Here is an 8,494-nt window from a genome sequence, read left to right on the forward strand (position 1 = left end):
GACTAGTGTAATTCTAACCATTAAGCATTGGGCAGAGAATGCTTTGCAGTACTGTTTGAGAAACATGGGAAACATGTTATGGGAAACATTTCTGCAGCAGTGCACCCCACTGCTTTACCTAGCTGTGGCTTAAGGAGAAATTGCCAAGCTAATACAAAAAAATTCCTACTTTTGCTTGCTTTTTATCAAAGCCTAAAATACCTGCCTTTGTTTTCGTGTTGGTTTGCTTCCACCGTCTGTGGTATCTATTTCAATGCTGTGTTACTGGGATTTTCTGAACAGAGTAAATAAGATGGGAAAGCTGTCTTCAATACTAACAGTTGAAGCTTAGTGGTAGAGAAATGTCAATACCAACACTATGGCACATCTGAAAAAAAAAAAATTTCTTTATATCATAATCCTCTAATTACAGAAAGCTGGCAGTCAGAGTGAGCTTCTGCAGTTTTTCCCATCTTCCTTTCCCTTCCTATTTCACCTTCAGTTTCTGGCTTCTGCTGTACTTAGGTAGTAATAACAAACTTAGATGCCTAAGAAAATCTAAGAAGTCTAGTATCACCATAGCGAGGAGTTAGATTTTTGGCACAAGTGTGATTATGAGCTTAGACATTTAACCCTAAACTGTATATTCCACATAAAATTATTTTCCAACACCTTGGTAGTTTATTCATCCAGATATGATTAAGTTAGACACTGTAATGATGTCACTGCTGTGTAAAATTGCTGAACTACAGCACTTTGTGGAATTAGTTCCTAGCTCTGTTGCAAGCCATTTCCATTTGCCTGTCACTTCTCTTTAAACTATCTTGAATTTTATTACCACTTTCCTCAGTCTCTTCTCCTGACACCTTGAGTTTCTTGCCAGGAACAGGAACACAAAACCTTTCCAGACTTTAAAATGCCATCTCAAAAATTAGGGCTGAAGCATAAAAAAGTCACTGATTCAGCAGATGTTAAAGGGCTTAGTGACACGGAGAAGTGAACCCTTGAAAATGGAGAAACAACATGTTGAAGAAGCAGGATGCGCTTAGCTCCTGAGACATGTATCAGACTTTGTGAGGTCACATTTTTATAATACTCTATTTGCTGCTAACACTCATGACAGCTGTGTTGCTTTATTACGGACTTAACTGCTAAGATTTGTCTGACAGTAGTATTTGTGAAGTAAATTAAAATGTCAGGAATGGTGTTTGGGAGAGAAACAAGAAGGAAAAATGCATCCATACTGATCTACTGCAAGTCTGGTTCTGTTAGTGCTCCCAGAGTGGTGGAGTCAGCAAGATCTCTGGAGGGCACTCTTCCTTCCATAGTGGAATTGAGTTGCCTGAAGTTGAATAAGCATCTTACTAAAAACTCTTATACTTGTGTACTACACATTTTTTACAGAATCACACACAATCACAGAGTGGCTGAGATGGAAAGGGACGTCTGGAAATCATCTAGTCCAAACCCCTGCTCAAAGCAGAATCACCTAGTGCAGGTTGAACATGAGTGTGTCCAGTTGAGTTTTGAGCATCTCCACAGGTGGAGAAGCTACAGCCTCAAAGGGCAACCTGGGTCTATTTAACCAGACCCAGTGGGCACTACCAAGAGGAGTCTGTCACTGGACACCACTGGAAAGAGCCTGGCGCCATCCTCTTTGCAACCTCCATTCAGGTAATCATATATATTAATAGGATATCCCCCAAGCTGCCTCTAGGCTAAGCAGTCCCAGCTCTCTCAGCTTTTCCTCACAGGAGAATTGCTCCACTCCATCATCTTTGTGACCCTTTATTGGACTCTCACCAGTAGCTCCATATGTCGCTTGTACTGGAAAGTCCAAAAGTGGACACAGTACTGCAAGTACCAGCACCAGTGCTGAGGAAAGGGAAAGGATCACCTCCTGACCTGCTGCAGCTTCCTAATGCAGACCAGGATACCATAAGCCTTCTTTGCCCCAAAGGCACAGTGCTGGCCTATGTTCAATTTTATGTCCATCAGGACCTTCAGAGCCTTTTCTGCAGAGTTGATTTCCAGCTGAGTGGCCCCCAACATACATTAGAGCCTGGGGTTAATCCTTTCCAGAGACAGAAATTTGCACTGCTCCACATTGAACTTCATGAGGGTCCCATCAGCCCATTTCTTCAGCTTGTTAAGTTCCTGAAGGCAAATGTTAACATTGAGATGTAGGCAAAGAAGTCATTGAGTAACTCGACCTTTTCATGTCTTTTGTCATAATGTCTCTTGCCCAGTGCAGCAATGGACCTGCATTTTCCCTTCTATTCCATTTGCTGATGATATACCTTTTACAGCCCTTTTTGTTACCTTGTGCCTCTTGCCAGGGTCAACTGGTGGCTTTGGCTTTCCTGACCCACAGCTGTGTGTTTCTTGCAGGTTACTTGTCTCTGCTTTCACCTCCTGTATGCTTTATGTTGTTTTGTTCATCCATGCAGGCCTGTTTTTCAAAAAATGGTATTTAGGTGGCCTTCCAGTAGAAACCACTGATTTCTCTCTGAGTTAGTACCCTGGATAAGTTTTCAGGTGTAATTTGTACTGCTAAAAACTGTGCTGGATTGCTAATTGAAAAACATGTGTAGAGTGAATATATAGGTGCAGAACTGTTACTACAAGCTTCTATCCAGGACCCACCTTGTCCTGCAGCTAGGATACTCAATGATACAAAGACTGTTACTACAAGCTTCTATCCAGGACCCACCTTGTCCTGCAGCTGTAGGTAGGATACTCAATTATACAAAGATGTCAGAGGGAAAAGACCTAGGACTGAGCAGGCAGTAGAGATATGAAGCATCTCTGGGAAGTTTTCTATTGATATTTCTAAGATAAGCTGCAGTGCTGTTGTTATTAAGAAGGCAATTACCTGATGAGGACTGAACTGAGAGTAAGTTGACCAATTTGACTACCATTATGGCCAGAGATATTTGTTAAGTGCTGTGATACTGTATTGAGAAAATAAGCCATTGCATATTTGGGATTTGAAAACCTGGGACTGTGAACCAACTACTATTAAATGGTGATTTGTCTCTTTCATGTTATTTTATAAAAGTTTGGCTTAATTTTTATTCATGCAAAGCTAGTTTAAAGCACAAAAGAGTAATACTAGTATCCTGATTAAAAAAGAAAATATACTAAGCTGAGTGTCTGACACTTATAGGAAATGTTCTGTCTGTATTGCTGTCTGTTAGGATTATCAAAATAAGAGAATCTGTGTTTTGTCAGTTCTGGAGGGGTTTTTAGGCAGTGACATTTCCTCCCATGTAAGGTGACAAATGGCTCCTTCGGTTACTGCCCTATATAATCTTTCTTTTTTGTCTAACTCTTGGTTGCTTAAACTTGCTAAATGTGGTGATCATTAATAGTGGCAACAAATATACACCAAACTGGTCTCTTCATAACAGATTCATCCACAGACCAATAAAGGTAAAATCTCTTGAGAGTAACATGCAACCAATTAAATTATTGCTGGTGGCATTTAACAGTTAGGAGGAAGAAATTACTCTTTTGTGACACTATTAAGAAATACCTCCAATACTGAAGCATCTGTTAGAACTCAATATAGAAGTGCTCTAAGGTTTCTTCTAACTGAAAAGCAACTGAACCTTTAACAGCAAGCTGTACACTCCAGATTACTGTAGCAATTTCAGAATGTACGGAGCAATACCAGTAACACAGACTGTGTGTTCTACATGTCTCTGGAATTAGAGGGGTTTTACCTGCAAAGATACTCAGTGGCATATTCACACCATCTTTTTTGGCTAGTTCACTTATCTAATTTTGGCATGAGTCACACCACATAAAGCTGTAACCTAACTTCCAAACAGTCTTTGAGAGCATGCCAACACTGAAAGGGGAGCATAAAGCTAATATGATTCCTGCCCAGCATGCAGCATTAGAGAGTGTAGCACACAGTTTCTGCTACTTGACATGCAGCTCAAAGTGGTACCACAGTAGTCTTCAGTTTGCTCAGAAAATAAGCAGAATGGATGGGTTGGGAATGGCTTGACACTTGTAGAGAGTGTCAAGACAGCCACTCACCAAGATCACATTTGGACAGCACTCAAGGTCTGGTTCTCTATCTACCTTCTAATGAAATAAAAGTTTGCTTAGGAAACAAGTCTTTCAACACAGCCAACAAAATATGTTTAGGTCTTCTACCTGTCTTATTCTTGCAAAATCTTTATTTTCTTTATTTAAAAATATTTTTAAACATTAACTCGTGATTATTTAGCGTTTTGCTGCCATCTTGGCGTCCAACAAAACTTAATGTGAACCAGTTTCTTGTTCTTTCTGACCCACATTGAATGGATGAGATTGGAGGGGGGCAGGGGGGTGACACATAAGGGGGCTTAACTACTTGCCTTTTCTAAAGGCTTCTTCAGTTCCTGAGAAACTGAAAATAAGTCCTTCAGAGCAGGCTATATTTTCCTATTTTGATACAAAAGTGAGCTTCTGTATCAAAGAAGGACTGTATTAAAGTGAAGTGATTCAGAAAGTGCTTTTGCAGCCAGATAGGAATAATAAATCAGACTATAAAACAGATTGCAGTAGGCCATAATCCACATAAACCATATTTTTGTGATGTAGTGCATAATTTTTTTAATAAATTAATTTTCAGAAAGGATTTTTGAAATCTGTACCACTTTCATTCAGCTGTATGAGTGAATCATATGGCCTCTTCATTTGCCCTCACTTTGAGAGTAAGACAGATGGAATTTCTGTTATTTGATAGGCTGTTCATAAAAGAAGCCATCTTTACAGAAGGTTTTGATGGAGGATTTTAAACATTTTCTGCAGTGAGTTTTTTTATTAAAATTGAATTCTGCAGGGAAGAGGAATAGAGTGAAGTAAGAATGTAATTTGCGTGATTAAACCTACACTAGACATAATTTGAAACTCCTAAATTGTCTCAGAAGATTTGCAGTGTCTTTGCTGTTGTAGTGAGTGTTAGATTGGCTTTTGGAAAAGTGGTGTAAAAAACATCTAGGAGAAAGCAGATAATGACAAATGCAAAGGTTTGGGATTACTGGACAAAGTTATACTGGAAGCTGAAATAAGTTTAAAACCAATTTTCTTATGAGCTATATCACTCTTTATAAAGCTTCAGCTCTGGTAAGGGGGTGGTGATTGCTGAGGTTACAAAAGGCCGTACCCAGTTTCGGGAAGAGGGGAGACAGGTTGGTTGAACTGGACAGGTTTGGAGGCAGCCGAAATCCTGCAGCTGTTGGAAGAGAAGGGTTGTGAACTATCCACTCAGGTAAGCTTCATTACTGGGACTACACCCACACCTTAAAACCTTAAAAGTTTTAAAAAGGAGAAAGCATGATTGGCAGTGCAAGTGTCTGTAGAGTGAGAGAACAGGAATGATGGCTGTCAGCAGCCCACAGTTGGGCTGTGAGAGGTTGTTAGGGCCTATCTTCATTTTTTCCTGAATGGGATGGTGTTAGCAAAACCCTATGAAGACACTGATAAAGGATTGCTATGCTAGTCTCACACAGCTGGTGAGCACACACTGCAGCAACCCTACTCCTGCTCTAATTTATGCTAGGACAGGTTGGGTCACATGAGATTATCCTATAGTGACTACTTGCACTGTTGATACCCCACAGGCAAGTATGGTAATACATTTGCAAATAGGCATCTAGTGCTTTCAGGCCTAGAAAGAAATACAGGACTTCTTGAAGGAGCACAGGGTGACAGAGAGAAATAACTGATGTGGAGGTATTGTGCTACCTCTTCCTTTACCTAGAGAAGAAAAGGATTATTTGATATGGCCAAATGTCACACAAAGAAAAGGTCTGTCTTGCAGGCTTGCACATGAGGGGATGCAAGAACCAAAAAAGGAGAGTGGAAAAGATGCTGGAAGTGTTTTGAGATTACATTCCCGGTGGCTGGAGAAGAGTAATGATAGGGTGCACATAGTTCCTACCTCTGTGAGGTCCATGCCCAGCCCACCTGCAGGCCGTGGTTACTCTGGAAAATAGGAGTTTAACTTGTTCACATGGAAGGTGAGGATCCAAACGTCACTGAAGCTAAGGAACTGTTTGACAAAGCCTATGCTGTCAGAGTTGAAATGGATCACAGGACCTTGCCAGCAGAAGGAGGTGGAAAACTTCTCCACTCATAGGTGTTGTTCTTGAACTAATGCCAAGGGAATCAAAACATGACTCGTGTTGTCAACTAGAATATTTTTGATCATGGGAACAATTGGTTTGCAGCTCAAAGTTTAATCAAAGCAATGCAATTTTACAACCTGCTAAAACCTATGAGTTTAAGATGCCTTTCCTAGAAATAGGATGCCATTAAATATCATCACCACTGACCCTTTAGAAATCCTCCCAGTTTCAGCACTATCAATTTCAATTAACAGTAATGGTTTGTGGAGGGTAGCTGTCCAACTTGAGTAAACTTTGACTGATTGTCAACACATGCTCCATTTTGCATAATGCAGTTTCCTGAAGTTTTATTAAAGAGATTGTAACTCAGATAAAATGTACATTTTTGACAAGTGCAAATATATTTATTGTGTGAGGAAACATTTGGCAATGTCCTTATTTTTTTCTTGACAAGCTTAATAAATTCAGTGGAAGCCATGCTAGAACTCGAAGCTAGGATGAGAACCTTTAGAAGCTCAGGCAAATCCAAAATAGAGAATGCAATATTATTTTTTTCATTATGTACTTTGAGTAAATATAAGTTAGGAACTCAGCACCATGTCAGCCAACCATCTTCTGTATTCCCTAAAACAAATGCTCCTTTCCTGCACCTCTGGAGCTGAGCTCACCTCCATAAACACCAGCTCTCTTTCATCATCAGGATACCACTGCCAAAGTTTGTTGTTATGTTTTTAAACAAGCATCTTATATAGGTATCTGGAATGGATTCTGCTTGTCATAACTGACTAATATATAATTTTGGTCCCTTCCTCTCTTAAATGACACATGGCTAGTAGGCCTCTGAGGTCTATTCTGCTTCTTGGCCTGTGCTTGTACTGTGTACAATAGGCCACCAAGTCTGTTTGTGGGTTTCAGTGTGTCTCAGTAACAAAAAAGCCTCATGTGATTTTTGCCTTATATCGTATTTGTGCTTCATCCTTTAATAAAATTATATACTAATTTAGGGTCTTGTGAGACCAGCTTTGCAGAGATAATGCTTTATCTATAACATGATAACATACAATCTATTACAAGGTATGGAAACAATTGTAGAAATATGAACTTGAACATTACAGACATTACTGTTACAGTAACTTCCAATCTCTTCATGTATAAACGCTTCAGTAGGTAGAAATACTAAATACCAAAAATGACTGAACAACTATACATAGCTTTCAAAGAAACGCATGGTTTCTAGCCACACAATCTGCATCAAGATTAATGAGTTCTACAGCTAAGTCCCCTTACAACTCGTAGTTCAAATGAATGGTTCTGGATTTAGAAGTTTATAGCTAGAGCATGCAATGGCAAAAAATGTATATTCCAGAAAACTGTTCTGTGTCTCTGCTTACAGAGCTACCTCTACCACTGTGTTGATGTTCCACTAAGTGCCCCTCTGTCAGGCTAAAGAGTGCAAATAATTTGGTCATATAAAATCTTCACACACTTTTGGTTTTGATGTTTCTTGCCTGAAAAAGAAAGGAGAGAAACAGTGCCAGTAAGAGGGTGTGCAGGTTTAATTCCTGCCGGGACCGGAGAGCACGTTGCTGTTGCCCCTACCCCACCCACAGCCGGTCGGGCTGGAAGTGAGGCACAAACCCGGGTTAAAATAACAAGAAGCTTAATACAACAGAGTGATAGAACAATCTGGACAACAACAGTAGCAATGATAACAACAATAAACAGCAATAACAGTGAACAAGACAAACGATATACAGAGAAATACCGCTAGCTGGTTACGAAAAAAAAGGTTCTGGCCACCAAGCCCGCCAAAGAGCCCGGTAGAAAAGGTTCCGCCACTGGACCTGATGCCAGCATGGTATGAATAACCCGGCTGGAGATCCCTTCCCCCTCTCTCTGCTGGGGAAACCTAACCCTATCCTAGCTGAACCAGGACAGAGGGAATTTGTCTTCATGGATCAATAAAAAAAACCCAGAAAACCCAAACCCACCATCATCTTGTAAAGGTTGTCTTTGATAGGGTCACCCTACCTTTGAACATACTTGAAGTTATCCTTAGAACAATATTTGTTTGTAACTCTGTTCAGCATTTTGCTTTTGTCAGCAGGGAGTGAGTGAAGTTATCACCCCCAGTCCATCCCTATAAATGTTATACAGCTAAAGACTATTCCTGCCAGTCCCATCCTTGTCTTGTCTCCCACACATTTTCCATGCTTTGTAAAGTGAAGAAATGACACAGATAATGCAACATAGCACATCACCATTGTGTTGCAGTTCTGAGCACTGTAAGCAACCAGAAATTCTGATGGACTTTCATTATGAAAACTGGTGGACTGGTGTTCATCTTTATTTTCATGGACTAGTAACTTTCCTCCAGCTTTCTTACT

Source organism: Athene noctua, chromosome Z (assembly GCF_965140245.1).
Source record: "Athene noctua chromosome Z, bAthNoc1.hap1.1, whole genome shotgun sequence".
Taxonomy (NCBI): Eukaryota; Metazoa; Chordata; class Aves; order Strigiformes; family Strigidae; genus Athene; species Athene noctua.